The following is an 18,233-nucleotide window of genomic DNA, read 5'->3' on the forward strand; positions in this document are numbered from 1 at the left end:
TGGATTCGTTAACCACTGAGCCACGATGGGATCTCCTTTTTTTTCTTTTTAGGACCACACCGGTGGCATATGGAAGTTCCTAGGCTAGGGGTCAAATTGGAACTGCAGCTGCCAGCCTGTGCCACAGCCACAGCAAAGCCAGATCCAAGCCACATCTGTGACCTACGCTGCAGCTTGCAGCAATGCCGGATCCTTAACCCGCTGAGCCGAGCATCATACCCTCATGGATGCTAGTTGGGTTCTTAGCCCACTAAGCCACAGTGGGAACTCCCTCAGCTGTCCCTCTTAAAATTTCCTTTTAGGGAGTTCCCGTCATGGCACAGTGGTTAACGAATCCAACTAGGAACCATGAGGTTGCGGGTTCGGTCCCTGCCCTCGCTCAGTGGGTTAACGATCCGGCGTTGCCGTGAGCTGTGGTGTAGGTTGCAGACGCGGCTCGGATCCCGTGTTGCTGTGCCTCTGGCGTAGGCCGGTGGCTACAGCTCCGATTGGACCCCTAGCCTGGGAACCTCCATATGCCGCAGGAGCGGCCCAAGAAATAGCAACAACAACAACAAAAAAGACAAAAGACAAAAAAAAAAAAAAAAAAAAAGACAAAAATAAATAAATAAATTAAAAAATTTCCTTTTAACTCTTTTCTGATGACTTTAAAAAGGAAGTCTCAATGGATATGTGCAACCAAATTACTTTGTTGTACAGCAGAAATTATCGCAACATTGTTAATCAACTATAATTCAATAAAACTTTAAAAAAAAAGGAAGTGTCAGCTAGATACTAGTTGCCTTTAAGACTTCTCTAACACTCTCTACTCTTCCTTTTTTTCCCTTTTTTTGCTTTTTAGGGCTGCACCCGCAGCATACGGAAGTTCTGGGGTTGAATAGGAACTACAGCTGCTGGCCAACACCAAGCTCAGGGCAACGCTGGATACTTAACCCACTGAGCGAAGCCAGTGATTGAGCCTGCATCCTCATGGATACTAGTCGGATTTGTTTCCAATGGGCCACAATGGGAACTCCCCTCTTATTTTTAACATACAAGAGTCTTGGGGCTCAGGGCTTCAGCCAGTATCCAGCTGAATTTTATTTTATTTTATTTTTTCTTTTTTGTCTTTTTTTTTTTGCCTTTTCTAGGGCCACTTCTGTGGTATATGGAGGTTCCCAGGCTAGGGGTCTAATCAGAGCTGTAGTCCCCGGCCTACACCAGAGCCACAGCAACGCAGGATCCGAGCCGCGTCTGCAACCTACACCACAGCTCATGGCAACGCCAGATCGTTAACCCACTGAGCAAGGGCAGGGATCGAACCCGCAACCTCATGGTTCCTAGTCAGATTCGCTAACCACTGAGCCACGACGGGAACTCCCTCCAGCTGAATTTTAATGATATTATTTTATCTTTATTGTACTAATCTTTATGGCTAGCTCTAACTATATTATCCATTTAGAGCAGTGACATATAGTTTTCAAAATAAATGTACTTTTTTTAAAAAATGTAATTTATATGAACAAAATACAATAAAATGAATTGAGGCAATAATGGCATAGATGCATTTAAGCTTATAAAAGTAAGCTGAACTAAATGAAAACATTATAGAGTTCCCATCATGGCTCAGCAGAAACAAATCTGACTAGGAACCGTGAGGTTGTGGGTTTGATCCCTGATCTCGCTCAGTGGGTTAAGGATCTGGTGTTGCCGTGAGCTGTGGTGTAGGTTGCAGACGTGGCTCAGATCTGGCATTGCTGTGGCTCTGGTGTAGGCCAGCCGTTGTAGCTCCAATTAGACCCGTAGCCTGGGAACCCCATGTGCTGCAGGTGTGGCGCTAAAAAGACAAAAGACCGAAAAAAAAAAAAAAATCATGCCCCACCATAAAAAAAGAAAGGATAATTATGTGATAAGAGAGTGGTGTGAGCCAATGCTAAGGTGGTAATCACATTGCAGTATATAAATGTCAAATCAATGAGTATACAAACTTATACAGTGTTATATGTCAATTACAGCTCAATAAAAAAATAGAAGTGTTACGTAAATATTCTGTAGCCATGCGCAGAAGGTACCTACATATCACAAATTGTGACATGGTTTGAGAATAACTGGAATATGGGGGAATGATCCGTGAGAAGGAAGAGGCAGCTTACTGAAGCCCAAGGTCAAAGAGCTGAAAGAACCTGGGGCACTGGCAGACTTTCTAAGGAGGTAATGGGAAGGTGAAGGTGAAGGGGGCCATGCAGGGTGGCTAAGTAGGGCTGAGAGGTCTGCACTCATTACCTTTTCTCTGATCCAATCAGAAGAAAACTGAAATTTAACTCTTTAATTGCACACAGAAAGTATTACGCTAAACAAACAAAAAAAGTATTAGGCTCTTAGGAGCCTCTTCCGGGAACTGTCATTTTAGCTTGATGTGGGATCCCAGTTCCCAGACCAGGCAGTGAACCCAGTCTGCAATGGACAAAGTCTGGAGTCCTAACCACTAGACTAGCAGGGAACTCCCTGGTAGTTGCTATTTTAAAAGTGAGAGAAAAAAAAATGAGTAGCAGAGAAAAATATTTCTTAGTTTCTTTTCAAATCAATAAGAGGAAGGAAACATATGCTCAAGGAATAAAATATGTGTTTGAGTGTGGAATAAGAAATAAAATTTATGGGAGTTCTCTGGTGACCTAGTGGTTAAGGATTTGGTGTTGTCACAGCTGTGGCTCAGGTTCAATTCCTGGCCTGGGAACTTATGTATGCTGTGGGCGCAGCCAATATCTAACTAACTAACTAACTAACTAAGTAAAATAAAACTTTTGAAGAACTTCAATAATAAATAATTAAGCACATATTGACATTAATAGCTATTATATTAATAGCATTTGTCAGTTTACAAATAGCTTTATACATATATTCTCTAAATCTATAATTGTTAGGCAGGAATAATTGTTAGTTTTTTCTCTATTATATACATAATAATTTGTGACCCAGAGAGATCATGTTTATTTCCCAATATCACACAGCTTAAGCTTACTTCTGGTTCCAAATTTCGCTTTTTTTGTGGGGGGGGGGGCTCTGCATGCAACAAAACATCAACTATTGAACCCAAAAGGTTTGAAGTATTTTGAGAAGTACATGTTTTTATCATTTTAACAATCAATTAGCAAATATTTCTTGAGGGCTTACTATGTTCCAACTGCTAGGAAGAATGCACACAAAGGAATATGACACACTTCCATAAATATAAGAAAAGCTAAGCAATAAAAAAGGCTCTTCCAGGGCCACTGTGCATGGCCTCAAGGCTTTGTGTCCCAGGTCAAGCAAGTGTAATTTGACCCCATCTGCTGCAGCCCCAGTGCTTGGAGGGAAGAGGACCTTTTTAGATAAGGATTCTGAAGGCTTTTGGAAAGCAACAGAACAATTCCATTAGAATTTAAAGTACACAGATCCTGGGAATTTCCTTGTGGTGCATCGGGTTAAGTATTTGGTGTTGTCACTGCAGTGGCCTGGGTCACTGCTGTGGTGTGGGTTCAGTCCCTGGCCTGGGAACTTCCACATACCGCAAGTGTGGCTGAAAAAAGAAAAAAGAAAAACATAAAATACATACATCCTTTCAGCATGGGGAGAATTTTTAGGGTCTTGGTCATGTCCTGTTTCTTTCTTTCTTTCTTTTTTTTTTTTTTTTTTTTTTGTCTTTTTAGGGCCACACATGCAGCATATGGAGGTTCCCAGGCTAGGGGTCTAATCAGAGCTGTAGCTGCCGGCCTATGCCAGAGCCACAGCAACGCTAGATCCGAGCCACTTCTGCAACCTACACCACAGCTCACATCAACACCGGATCCTTAACCCACTGAGCAAGGCCAGGGATCGAACCCACAACCTCATAGTTCCTAGTTGGATTCGTTAACCACTGAGCCACTATGGGAACTCCGAGAATATTTCTTAAACATTGGATGGACATCATCTATCATTTGAAGGAGCGGTCTGCCTACTCCTCTCTCTGATATAAATACAACAAGGCTGGCTCTACAGCCACAGAAGGGCAACTCCACACAAGAAAGGCACTTTTTTTTTCTGCATTGGAAAGTCACATTTGTGTTTGGGTAAAGTATTACATAATTCGATTCATTCCTGCTCCTGGAGTTTCTAGAGTTACCCACTGCTATTTGCATTTGTATTTGAGAAAATCAAATCTTCTGTGATAAGACATGGTTTTCTCTCCTGTGTCATGATCATTTTCCTTGGGGTCAGCAGAAAAGGATTAATCCAAACCATAAGGTACTCTTAGAGACACTGCCAGCCCCTCATGCTGTCCCTAGCTTCAGACCCCAATATACCCTTTTGATTTTTTAGGAGAATCCTTATTTGTGAAAGACCAGATGAAACAGGATGCCTCCTGCCATTACAGAAGCTGGAAGGTGGACATGTGACCCAAATCAACCAATCAGATGCTCACATCAGGATCTGGCATCTTGAAGGATTGACACAGTAGTGCAAGGACATTACTCACTACGGCAACAGCAGCATTGAGAGTCCCTTGGATGGTAGAAACAGGCTGTAGTATCTGCAGCAGCAACCCAGCACCTCAGGTCATTCCTCTGGAACGTTTTTCCTGCTGCTCGATTCTCCTGGCTATTTCCTGAGCCTGATTCTCTAGCTCTCCTGTTGATTTTGTGAACACAATGTTTTTCCAGTACATTCCAGTAACTAAGTTATCGAGTGTCTGTTTCTGCAGAAGGCACTGTGATGGGCTCTCCAAATTCACTTTCAAGTCTGAAGGATTTATTTTCTCAGCTGTTCCCTGCTGGAAGGCAGCACTCAGCTGTCAGCCCGCCTCAGAAGTGCCTCCGCTGAAGAGAGCCTCATTACTCAAGGTCGCACCCGTTTCACTGGGGCAGCCTGAATCCAGGGGTTGGTCAACATAGGGCAGAAAAACCTGGCCCCTCACCTCCAACTCAAGTGGGACTGCCAGATACAATATAAAATGCTCAGCTCATTTCAGATAAACCATGAATAATTTTTTCAGTATTAAGCATATTGCAAGTATTGTATGAGCCATACTTATATTATAGAAATTATTCATGGTTTATCAGAAACTCAAATTTAACTAGCCATCCCCTATTTTTATATGCTAAATACGGCAGCATTAAACTCAGGGCAGCTCTGAAGGAGCATCCCAGCCTCAGAGCACTCTGTGGGGCTGGCTGAGGATTACACCAGGGCTGCATTTCAGCCCATGTCCTCCCTCTGCCCCCTCCTGCTTCCATCTCTCCTTTTCCCTTCCTTAGGTGGTGATCCCAAGACCACTCCCCAATATAGCTACTGCAAGCTGATCTGTCTCTGAGTCTGTCCCCAGCCCACTCAAGCTGTAACAATTTCTCATCTTTGCCAGAGGGGGACCAACCGTCCAGGTTTGCCAACTGAGGGAGGTCCTGAGATGAGCTGGTCATCCTACCTCGCAACCGGGAATTCTAAAAGACATAACTCTCAGTAGCTGGGACAACCAGAAAGTGTCGCTGCTTCTTCCCCTGTGAGGTGCCTCATAGTCTATAGGCCTGGGCTTTTACCTTATGATCTGTACCCTGTGCTCCCCTGCCCTGCGGGGACTGAATCTTTGTTCTGAGCCTAAGTCTCTTCCACGGAGGCCCTGAGGGCCTGCCTTCTCCCACATGAGATCAGTTCCTGTGCTGCTAAAACCCTGAAGCTGTTTCTTCCTGACTTGGGCAATTACCTGGCAGCCTGACTTTCCCTGTTCCAGCTGTAGGATTGGTCACTCCACCCACTGCCCCACCACTATTACTTGACTCCAACCACACTTGAGATTTATATGTAGGTATGTATTCATGTATTTATTTATTTATTGTTTTTGGGGGGCTGCACCCGTGGTATATGGATGTCCCCAGGCTAGGGGTCGAATCGGAGCTACCAGCCTACACTGTAGCCACAGCAATGCGGGATCCGAGCTTCATCTGCAACCTACACCACAGTTCATGGCAACGCTGGATCCTTAATCCACTGAGCCAGGTCAGGGATTGAACCCACATCCTCACAGATGCTAATCAGATTCGCTAACTGCTGAGCCATGATGGAAACTCCAAGATTTCTATTTATTAATAGCTCATGTTTTCTCTAGGGCCAGTCTCTCTCTTTCCAGAGCTTTTTCTCTTTTTTGATAGCCCCTGTTTCTGAAGCCATATGCCTAACCATCCCTCCCTGATGACTGCAAACCTAAGAGCAGGCTGAAAAAGCATATAGACTCATGTTGTTTCTGATATTACATGAACATTCCCTCTATGCCACATATTGCATCAGGAACTTCATTCATTCACTCACTCATTCAAAAAATGTACTGACTGACTGCTATGCAGCAGGTACTATGCAAATGGCATTAGGAATGTAACAGTGAGCAGAAAGATAAGGTGCCTGCTCTGGGGCTTCCTTTCTAGTATGGATGTAGTCAGTTAGCAAGTGTAGGCAGTACTAGCCCAGCCTTGGCCCCTGGGATCCCTTACACTATTGCTGGGTGCCTCTGTCCTGGCTCCTGAGTGCCTATTTGTGATGGTCACCCCATGACTCTCCAGCAGCCCGCTCTTGGGCAGCTGGAGGGAGTCACAAGTGCTTGGGAGTTGACCCCTCCTCTAGTTACCTTTAGCCGATGACTGACTGAAGCAGGAATATGAACCTGTCGCTCATTTGCTTCAAGGTGAAATAAGCTCAGAGGCAGGCTTTGCACTGCAGAGCTCCCCTATGGGATGAGGTTGAGGCTGAGACTTTACCTAAAATCCCACCCTTATTTGCCTTCTTTCCCATCACTGCTCTGCTTCCCCCATGCCCTTACTTGTTTCCCGTGGGAGCATCTCCTTAATAAATCATTGCACTAGAATCCTCTTCTCAGGATCTAGTCCAAGTGAGCCTGACCCAAGACAACAAGTAAGTAAATATGTAGTGATCAGCTGAGATCAGTCTATGAGATGTCGACTAAAAAAATATACAATCTGAAAGCTGAGAGCTAAATTTTATTTGGGGTGAAATTAGGACTTAAGCCTGAGAGACAGCATCTCAGGTAGCCCCAAGAAACCGCTCCAAGGAGGCAAGGGGGGTAGCTAGGATATATGAGTTTTCACAACAAAGAGGAGGTAGCAGAAACAAAAGGTTTACAGATAACCAGATGTACAGAAAACCAGTGTCTAAGGGAAAACATAAAGGTCAGGACTCAGTGGAATCACTCCTTTGATACGCTTTCCTGAATGCCCTCAAAGCTCACTGGCCCACCCTTGGGAGTGGCTGTTCTTACAGATGACACCTTTTGTTTTGTCCACTAACTGCAGCCCAGGAGAGGAAAGGGGAAATAAATATCAAAGATAGAGCATAAAAGTGAAGGGGGAGGTGCATGCAGCCATGCACACAGTTTACAGAAGTTTGCTTCTGGTCTCGTGAAGGTTATTACTAGTCACAGACATCAGTCGTCATTGATGGATTTTTGTGCTTTTCTAGATATGAGGAGATGCAAGAACTGGGCTCATAAAATCTTCTCCTAAAAATAGCTAACTATCTGAAGACCTGTTCTTCCAGTTTTCCCAGAGGACAGAGTGCCTCTCTCCCGGTCTCCACCCTGAGCTCCACTCAGGGGGTGCTGCGGGTCAGCAGCTGGAGTGGCTCAGGTTTTACTCCATGTAGAGGCTGATGGCAAGTGCCAAACTCCAGTTCACAGAGGAAAGGAATACTATGATTGAGAAAAACGAAGGGACCTGTTCTAGACAAGACCCAAGAAGGGGACAGTTCAGCCAAGAGGAAACCAGATACACGAAAAACCAGGACAAGTGTATTTCGGGCAGAGGGAATGAAAAGAACAAAGTTCTCAAGGTATGAAAAAACTTGGCACCAGGCATGTTCTAGGAATTGTCCAAAGACTGTAGGGATGGATGGCAAGTAGTGACAGGGATGGGGCACAGGAGGGCAGGGGCCAACTCACATGCAGCCCTGGAGACTGTGATGAGGACTCTGGAGCTTAAGTGAAATGCAATACCACTGGAGAGTCTTCAGCTGTGGTGTGATAATCTGATTTATTTATTTATTTTCTTTTTAGGGCCGCACCTGCAGCATGTGGAAGTTCCCAGGTTAGGGGTCAAACTGGAGCTGCAGCTACCGGCCTGCACCATAGCACCAGTATGAGATGTCGAATAAAAAAATATACAATCTGAAAGCTGAGAGCTAATGCAACCTATGCTGCAGCTCCCGGCAATGCCCGATCCTTAACCCACTGATTGCGGCCATGGATCAAACCTGCATCCTTATGGATACTAGTCAGGTTCTTATCCTGTTGAGCCACACTGGGAAGTCCTGATTCACTTTGTTTGTTTGTTTTAGGGCCACACCCGTGGCATATTGAGGTTCCCAGGCTAGGGGCCAAACAGAGCTGTAGCCGCTGGCCACAGCCACAACTCCAGATCTGAGCTGCATCTGTGACCTGCATCACAGCTCACCACAACACTGGATCCTTTGACCTACTGAGCAAGGCCAGGGATTGAACCCGTGTCCTCATGGATGCTAGTCAGATTTGTTTCTGCTGTGCCGCAATGAATGTGCCACAACTCCCCTGATTCACATTTTTAAATGAGTGCTCTGGCTATCTGGCATAGATTATGAGCGAAAGTAAGAAAGGCAGATGGGAGGAGTTCCTGCTGTGGTGTAACATGGATTGACAGCATCTTGGGAGCACTAGGACACAGATTCAATCCCCAGCCTAGGAGTTCCCGTCGTGGCGCAGTGGTTAACGAATCCGACTAGGAACCATGAGGTTGCGGGTTCGGTCCCTGCCCTTGCTCAGTGGGTTAACGATCCGGCGTTGCCGTGAGCTGTGGTGTAGGTTGCAGACGTGGCTCAGATCCCGCGTTGCTGTGGCTCTGGCTTAGGCTAGTGGCTACAGCTCCGATGCTCTGGCGTAGGCTAGTGGCTACAGCTCCGATTCGACCCCTAGCCTGGGAACCTCCATATGCGGCCCTAGAAAAGGCAAAAAAAAAAAAGTCAATCCCCAGCCTAGCACAGTGGGTTAAGGATCTGGTGTTGGGGCAGCTGCAGGTTAGGTTGTAACTTTGGCTCCGATGTGATCTCTGGCCTGGGCACTCTTTATGCCTCAGGGTTTGGGGGCGGGGGGAGAAAAAAAGAAAAAAGAAAAGCAGCTGGGAGACCAAAGCAATAATCTAGTAGTCAAAAGAGAGGTGGGGTTGACTGGGACTAGGGAGGTAAAAATGGCAAAAGAAAAGGTCTATTTTGGAGGCAGAATTGACAGGGCTTGCTGATGGGTATCGGCAAGAATTAGTTAACAGCCCTCAGGCCTTTGGTCTTAGTAGGTGGGTGAATGGTGATAGCTTTCAAGATAAAGATCACTGGGAAAGAATCTGGATTTAGGGACAGAGAAGCCCACACAGGATCTAATTCTTGCAAAAGCCCTTCAATGAATGTGGAAACTGAGGCAGGGTGAAGTAGCCGGCTCCACTTTACAGCTAATACGGAGTAGAGGAGAGCTGAAACCCTGATCTGAATACTGATTTTTGGCAACTCTGGGCTGTCACAGCAGGTCACTAGAGTCTTATTTGCATAACAGGCTCTCTGTCCCCAGGGAATAAAACTACAGGCTGGCTCATGCTAGATGCTGAGGTTAAAAGAGATGGGGGAGGAGTTCCTCTGTGGCACAGTGGGTTAAGAATCCGATTGCTGGAGATCCCGTAGTGGCTCAGTGGAAACAAATTTGATTAGAATCATGAAGACTTATGTTCGATCCCTGGCTTCACTCAATGGGTTAAAGATCTGATGTTGCTGTGAGCTGTGGTGTAGGTCACAGACGAGGCTCAGATCTGGTGTGGCTGGTGCATAGGTCGGTGGCTACAGCTCCAATTCAACCCTGGCCTGGGAACCGCCATATGCCATGGGTGTGGCCCTAGAAAGACTTAAAAAAAAAGAATCTGACTACAGTGGCTCTGGTTGCTGTGGTGGTATGGGTTCAATCCCTGGGCCGGTGTAGTGGGTCAAAGGATCCAGAACTGATTCAATCCCTGGCCTGGGAACTTCCATATAATGCAAGTGTGGTCATAAAAATAAATAAATAAATAAATTTTAAAGAGAGAGGGAAAGAGAGAGATGGGGGAGATGAAGCCACTCTAACACTTCAGAAGACTAAGCAGGGAGCTCACCTTGACAGGTCTTTTTTCTTTTCTTCTTTTTATGGCTATACCTGCAGCATATGGAAGTTCCCAAGCTAGGGGTCAAATGGAGCTGCAGCTGCAGGATTACACCACAGCCACAGCAATATCAGATCTGAGCCGTGTCTGTGATGTATGCCACAACTTGAAACAGTGGATTTTTAACCCATTGATTGAGGCCAGGGATCAAACCCACATCCTCACGGACACTATGCTGGGTTCTTAACACAGTGGGAACTACTTGACAGTTTTTTTGGTGTGTCTTTTTTTTTTCATTTGAGGGCCACACTTGAGACATATGGAGGTTCCAAGGCTAGGGGTCCAATCAGAGCTGTAGGTGCCAGCCTACACCACAGCCACAGCAACGCCAGAGCCGACCCATGTCCATGACATAACCACAGCTCACGGCAACGCCAGATCCTCAACCCACTGATTGAGGTCAGGGTTGAAACTGTGCCCTCATGGAGGCTAGTCAGATTCGTTTCCACTGAGCCATGACAGGAACTCCAACATTTTTTGTTTGTTTGTTTGTTTGTTTTAACTCCTATCAAAGGTTGGCTGAAAGAGCATCAAACAAAATCACTTACTATTTGGGTCAGAAAGTGACGCCTGTTCCCAGCTTCAGGGGAAGCTATGGGGCAAGAGGGGTTGCAGGAGGGCCTGGCGGGGATTCCAGTGGCCCCTTCCTCAGCCATCAGCTTCAGCACTTCCAGGCCCCTCCTCACCCTGCAGTCCTCACTCTGGCCAGGATCAGCGACCTGTTGTTTTCTGAAGGCAGGGAGTGCTTTCACGCCTTTGTCAAAGACATCGGTGTTCCCTTTACAGGGAGCCAGGCACAGGGTTCCTCCCCGACCCTATACCTGATGGCAACACTTCCTTCTCCTCTAGGATTTAGCTCTGAAATTAGCTTCCTTGTGAGGTCGTCTTGACTTCTCCAGGCAGTGTTAGTCACTTCTCTATTCCCACAGTGTCCTGTTGAGGCCTATGCTGTGGATTTAACTCTCCCCAATTTGCAGGCAGGGAAAATCTGAGCCCATAGAGCAACTGAACAGTGGGGAAAGGTGCAGGGCTGGAGGTGGGCACTAAAAAATTCAGCATCACTTGAACTACACAGAGAAAGAGAGTTTCCGGAGGACCCTGCCAGGCCTGCCTGGACAAGGACAGGGATCCAGGAGTGATGGCAGGGAAGGTGGAGTTAGGGAAGACCCATTGAAAGGGCCTAACATGGGTTATTTTACGCTGCTTCTAAAACATTTCCCTACAGAGCTTCACAAATTGAAATTATTTCCTGATGTGTCTTTTCTTTGGAACTTCTAAGAGGATGGGGACATGAGCACCTGACTCAATTTGTCTGCCTTACTCAAGAAGATCCTGAGTGTGGCTTTCACCCAAGCGCCCCGCAATCATCCTAACTGCATACAGCACTGAGCAAAGCAAATTCAGAACTAGTCCCTGCTTTATAACTGTCATGAGTTCCTACCCATATGTGCGTTCGTAGAATTTCCCATTCATGCAGCACCTTACAATTCACAAGCTGCCAAAATGCTGCACGCTAATTTTCACACAAAATCAGAGTGACTCTGCTGTACACTCATGTTACACATGAAACTGAGGCTCCAAGAGGTGAGGTACTTCAATAGGACATCACAGAGGAGGACCAGAACCCAGATGCCACCAACTGAAAGTCCAGAAGTCACCTAAGGAATGACTAAGAGATGCTCCCTGAGGAAAGGCCTTGCTTCCACCCTTCTAAAACCCTGAGAAAATTCTAATTGCTTGACCTTCAGAACTCAGGAAGATCTTTTTGATTGTGGTTTGTGTCCTGGCCAAAAAAAGCATTATTACAGAGCCTTGTGATGACAGGGGCAGTTTGCAGCATGCCCTAACCAAGCCAGGAAGAGCTCCATCATAGGTTGATAAATAACCCTGCTTCCATAAACGAGAGATGATTCCAGAGAAAATAAATATACAACAAATTGCTCCCTGTTGTAGGAATGTCCCAGTGCGTGAGTATCATCAGAAGCATTTTAGAAAGAAGGAAGAAAATGCTGTTAGGGGATAGGAATAGGAGATACTGCAAACAAGTACTGAGGAAAAATACCAAAGAGCAAAAATCAGGATTGAACCATTGGAAAAAAGAAAAACATGTAGAATGTGGTCCAACAGAAAGGCCTTGACATGTTAAAGATAAACACTTAACAATCTGAAAGTAAAAATAAAAAGAATTCGAGGTTCAGGATTAAATCAATATGTACTGAATCCCCCAGGGTGATTGTCCCATGGGAGACATTAATGACAAGAGAGGGAAAAGACTGTAATATCTGGAGTTCCTATCGTGGCGCAGTGGAAATGAATCTGTCTAGGAACCATGACATTGCAGGTTTGATCCCTGGCCTTCCTCAGTGGGTTAAGGATCCGGTGTTGCTGGGAACTGTGGTGTAGGTCGCAGACATGGCTCAGATCCTGTGTTGCTGTGGCTATGGTGTAGGCTGGCAGCCTGGGAACCTCTGTATGCCATGGGAGCGGCCCTAAAAAAGCAAAAAAAAAAAAAAAAAAAAGACCATAATAGTTGTATTTATTGAGTTCTTGCTAGATGCCAGGTGCTGTCCGAGGTCTTTAAAGATATAATACCATTTAAGGTGCACAATGACCATTTAATTGTGTTGAAAATTATACAGATGAGAAGTTAAGGCATAGACAGTTTAGGTGCCTTGCCCAAGGTCACTTAGCTGGTTGCTGATGAAGGAAGTATGAAACCTGAGGCGCTGTTTGTTTGTTGTTTTTGTCTTTTTGCCATTTCTAGGGCTGCTCCTGGAGCATATGGAGGTTCCCAGGCTAGGGGTCTAATTGGAGCTGTAGCCACCGGCCTAGGCCAGAGCCACAGCAACAGGGGATCCGAGCCACATCTGCAACCTACACCACAGCTCACGGCAACACCGGATACTTAACCCACTGAGCAAGGCCAGGGATGGAACGTACAACCTCATGTTCCTAGTCAGATTCGTTAACCACTGAGCCACGACGGGAACTCCAAACCTGAGGCTCTTGAGCTGATGCTCTTAAACTCTATGCCCTGTTACCTGGTGCAGGTGGCCTGCCTTGACAGCTCAAGGTTTACAAAGTCAGTACTCAGATTCCTCTTTACAAAGTGATCCTAGCAAATGTGGGGGTGGGGAGGAATGGAGGAGAGCTCTCTGGAGTCGGAAATGATAAAACACAATTTAAATTAGCTTAAGCTAAAAGGGAGATTTTTGGCAGCCAACTGAGATGGCTCTCAGAATGAAGGATGAATTTGATAGCTAAGCTGTGGGGCTCAGGCAACAGAGATTCTCTGAGAGTTTAGCTCCTGGAATCAGGGATTTGAAGGGCCTCATGAAGCTCCACCTCTCACCCTATTTCTCTCCTTGGGTTGATTTCATTTCTCTTATGGCAGGAGGGTTCCTTCATGAGGTTAGAGTTAGCCTTTGGTAGTCCTGTGCTCCCAGCCTAGCAAGCAACTCCACAAGCAGAGAGGGAAAAGTCCTCTTCTTTCCCAGCTTCTGTCCCTCTTCCCCCAACCAAAGTAAAAAAAAAAAGTTCTCAGGGAAGAACTGTGATTGGTCCAGCTGGGCCATGTGCTCAACCCTGGGCCAATCATTGTGGCCTGGGGGCAGGGTCCTATGACTGTTAGCTCCCACCCATTAGGGTCAGATGGGGCTGTGGTGGAGTCTTTCCCAGAAGAAAGGAGCTGCTATTTTGGAGAGTTAACACAACAAATATCCATGAGAAATTGGACTACTGGCAAGAAAATTACAAACGTCAGAAGAGATGCAAAAACAGCCAAAGATCCAACAATTAGATGGCAAGGACAAAATACTCAATAAGTTTTGGAAACACTATATAATGAAAGCAAGATTTTGGTATGATGAGAGGACATTTATCTAACAAAGTAGAGGGTCTAAAAAGCAATTTAAGAGATGAATAAAGATGCCAGCTCTGAAACCTTTAAATAGTTCTATTATTAAGGCAGAAGCATTCTGATAAAGTTGACTAATGCAAGGTCATGCTCCTAGTTTGTGCCCACTAAATCATTAATTCATTTTGATGACAGGTTTTATTAGAAATTACTGCTTGCAGCACTTACATATTTATAACATATATTTTTAGCAGAATAATTTGCATATGTAAAGTTATGCATAAATGCAACCAATAATAATTTATTACAGAGTCATTGGGCTTATATTTCCTCATTCATGTATGCATTTATTCATTCCTCTGCTAGTTACTGAGTGGATACTTTACTTCGGGGACTTTGTTGGGCACACCTGGTTTCCGCCCTCAAGATGCTGAGTTTATTTTTTATTATTTATTTATTTATTTATTCTGTCTTTTCTAGGGCCACACCCGCGGCATATGGAGGTTCCCAGGCTAGGGGTCCAGTTGGAGCTGTTACCACAGGCCTACGCCACAGCCACAGCAACATGGGATCTAAGCCGCGTCTACGACCTACACCACAGCTCACAGCAACACCGGATCCTTAACCCACTGAGCGAGGCCAGGGATTGAACCCAAAACCTCAGGGTTCCTAGTCGGATTTGTTAACCACTGAGCCACGACGGGAGCTCCCAAGATGCTGAGTTCAGGGCTAGAGACAAAGCCATACATAAATCGTGCCTGGACGAGTGTAGAGTGGACACTAGTGCACTGCCAGATCCCCTCTTCAGGACTAAGACACTCTGCTCCCATGTATAGCAGTGTGTTAATGTTAAAGGCCCAGAGATGAACCCGCACTCAGGAACTGCCCTTGGCTGATGGGAGCTGCTTCCTCCACGGTTATGTCCTCTAGGGCTGGGGCAGTCTACACTCTATGACTGCCCGATGACTGCTTGTTGAGAGGGTACAATGACCAGCCTTCTTGCCTCCATTGGAGGCAAAACTGAAGGGTCGTCCGAGCCCTCAGGTCCGGGTGGGATCAGCTGAGGCCTCTGCTGCAGCTGTATCACAGTTAACTCCTTCCTTTGCCAGGTCCTGTTCTCTCACTCCCCGATGGGTGCTGTCCCTGAGAACCTTCTCCAAAACACCCTACATGCAGATCTCCATTTCTGAGCTTATTTTAAAGGACATGCCACCTAAGACAAGGTACAACTTAGAAAATTCTTCTCAGGGAAAGCTGTCACATCCACAGAGTTGCCAGATCCCGCGTTCTGGTTAGCAAACACTGGTCCCTGTGGAGCAAGTCTTTGTTGGGAGAAGAATCACCTGCATGCTCTCTCCACTTTGAGTACATGTAGGAAAGAAGCTACCCTTTGCTTTGGAGAAAGAAAGTTCTAGGATATTCTTTGTAACATGAGAAAGCCTAACCCTCTCAAGTGCTTCAGTGTGCAGAGCTGGTCTGCTGGGGAGAAAGAGTATTTTGCACAGGAGACCAGGAGTCTCCCAGGAAGGGAGCAACAGAGATTTGGATCCTCCGCCCTGTGATGTGAGGTTCAAATTTTTTTTTTTTTTTTTTTTTAGGGCCGCATCCATGGCATATGTAAGTTCCCGGGCTAGGGGTCCAATAGGAGCTGCCGGCCTACACCAGAGCCACAGCTACGAGGGATCCAAGCCACATCTATGACATGGCTCACAGCAATGCCACATCCTTAACCCACTGAGCGAGGCCTAGGATTGAACCCCCATCCTCATGGATACTAGTTGGGTTTGTTTCCACTCACCACAACAGGAACTCGGATTCAATGTTACTAATGTAATGTTATGTGATGACTGGGATGGTGAGAGAGGAGGAAAAAGCTTCTGAGAGGAATTTACTGGGAGCAAAGCAGGAGGCCCTGGGAAGCCTTTGTGTCCCAGGCAGCCTGATGTGGAGGGTGGGCTTGGAGGGAAAGAGTGAGCACAAGCTTGTAAGTTAAAGAGCAAAAGAAATATTCCTGGCGGAGGACAACACTGAAGGAAGGGAGTCATCTTCCCTCAGAGGGCAGCCTGGCCGGTGAGGAATGTTAACTTGCAAGCCTATCATCTCCCAAGCAGACAAACACACACTGTTTTATAAAACCAACTTTTGCTACCAAACCTGTGAAGCACTAACAGCACCAGCCCACGGTGGAAACTGGGGGGTCTACCAGGGCACTGATGAGGTTTTTCCAGTTGCCTTTCTCGAGTGTGGATGACTGAAGTTCCCACTAATTGGTGAAGGGAGGCTGTGCGTAGTTCATTTAACAGTCAGATGAGATGTGTTTACATTGGTACTTCAATCTGGTGAAGGAGGTCGTACAGGTTACAAATCATTTCAAAACAATGTGAATTGTACTTTAAAGAGGAATGACGACTCTCAGGGAGGAAGCCTTCCCAGAGGAGGGGAGCCAAGCTAAGTCCTGTGGGCTGACTAAGAGTGTGAAGGTGGATGACGAGGTACGGATGCTGGTTAGAGGGCAGCCCAGAGTTCCCAGGACAAATGAAGGCATACTGTCTCCTGTAAACAATCTGTGTGGGAGAGTTCCCCTCCTGGCTCAGCGGAAACAACTCTGACTAGTATCCATGAGGACGCAGGTTCGATCCCTGGCCTCGGTCATTGGGTTAAAGATCTGTGTTGCTGTGAGCTGTAGTATAGGTCGAAGACAAGGCTCGGCTCTGGTGTGGCTGTGGCTGTGGTATAGGCAGGCAGCTGCAGCTCCGATTTGACCCCTAACTTGGGAACCTCCATATGCCACAGGTGCGGCCCTAAAAAACGACCAAAAAAATAAAAATAAAAATAAAAACAATCTATGTGGATCTGGAGCCCAGGAAGCACTGAAGGAGTAACTGCAAGAAAAGGAAGACAGTGGGGGAGATCCTGTTGTGGCTCAGTGGTTAACGAATCCGACTAGAAACCCTGAGGTCGCAGGTTCGATCCCTGGCCTTGCGCAGTGGGTTAAGGATCCGGGGTTGCGGTGAGCTGTGGTGTAGCTCACAGACTCAGCTCGGATCCTGTGTTGCTGTGGCTCTGGTGTAGGCCAGTGACTGCAGCTCTGATTAGACCCCTATCCTGGGAACCTCCATGTGCCGCGGGAACGGCCCTAGAAAAGGCAAAAAGACAAAAAAAAAAAAAAAAAAAAAAAAAAAACCGGGAGAGCGGAAGGATATGACCTTGAAACTTGCCCAGGTTACCAAATCTTGTCAAGAAGAGCTGGGGGAGTTCCCGTCATGGCGTGGTTAACGAATCCAACTAGGAACCATGAGGTTGCGGGTTCGATCTCTGCCCTTGCTCAGTGGGTTAACGATCTGGCGTTGCCCTGAGCTGTGGTGTAAGATGCAGATGCGGCTCGGATCACGCGTTGCTGTGGCTCTGGCGTAGGCTGGTGGCTACAGCTCCGATTGGACCCCTAGCCTGGGAACCTCCATATGCCGTGGGAGCAGCCCAAGAAATGGCAAAAAGACAAAAAAAAAAAAAAAAAAAAAAAAAAAGAAGAAGAAGAAGAAGAGCTGGAATTCCTGATTTTTATCAGATACCCAGATTTTTTTAAGTTGGCAAATATTCCAAATTTTTAAAAAATTGTGGAAGCTAAAAACATCTTTAGACAGGCTACAGATCTTTACTTTGTAACTTCTGCTAAACCAAAGAGAACTTTTAGACAGAAAAGTGGAAAGATTAGATTTGCATACTAAAAGTTCACTCTTGGCAGGGAGTTCCTAGGTGGTCTAGTGGTTAGGATTTGGCACTTTCACTGCTGTGGCCTGGGTTCAATCCCTGGCCTGGGAACTGAGACCCCACATCAAGCTGCTGCATGCCATGGCCAGGATAAAAGTTTACTCTTGGCAGTATGATTCGAGAGAGTAAGAGACTAGACAGGAAGACAGGTTAACCCAACAACAAATATTTTGGGACGTCTGTGTGTGATGAGAGCTGGAGTCACAAAAGTGGGTGGTGAACCTGAGCTTGGTGTGGGAGATAAATCTTATTAACCCTCACACAAATGTGTAATTACTCCAGGGAAGAAAAGGGGAGGGCCTAAACTGTGGGGAAAATGGAAGAGAACAGATTAAAGAGATATTTGGAGAGTTTAGTAAAAATTTTAGACAGGGAAGAGAGAGAAGGGCAGTTTTGAGGTCTTACTT

The 18,233-nt window shown here is 46.1% G+C and overlaps 1 non-coding gene across 1 annotated transcript; it reads left to right on the top strand.

Annotated features, from left to right (window-relative positions):
• Positions 17,806 to 17,877, top strand: TRNAE-UUC. Its single transcript has one exon. It is a non-coding gene; the product is annotated as a tRNA-Glu (tRNA).

Source organism: Sus scrofa, chromosome 4 (genome assembly GCF_000003025.6).
Source record: "Sus scrofa isolate TJ Tabasco breed Duroc chromosome 4, Sscrofa11.1, whole genome shotgun sequence".
In the NCBI taxonomy this organism is placed as follows: Eukaryota; Metazoa; Chordata; class Mammalia; order Artiodactyla; family Suidae; genus Sus; species Sus scrofa.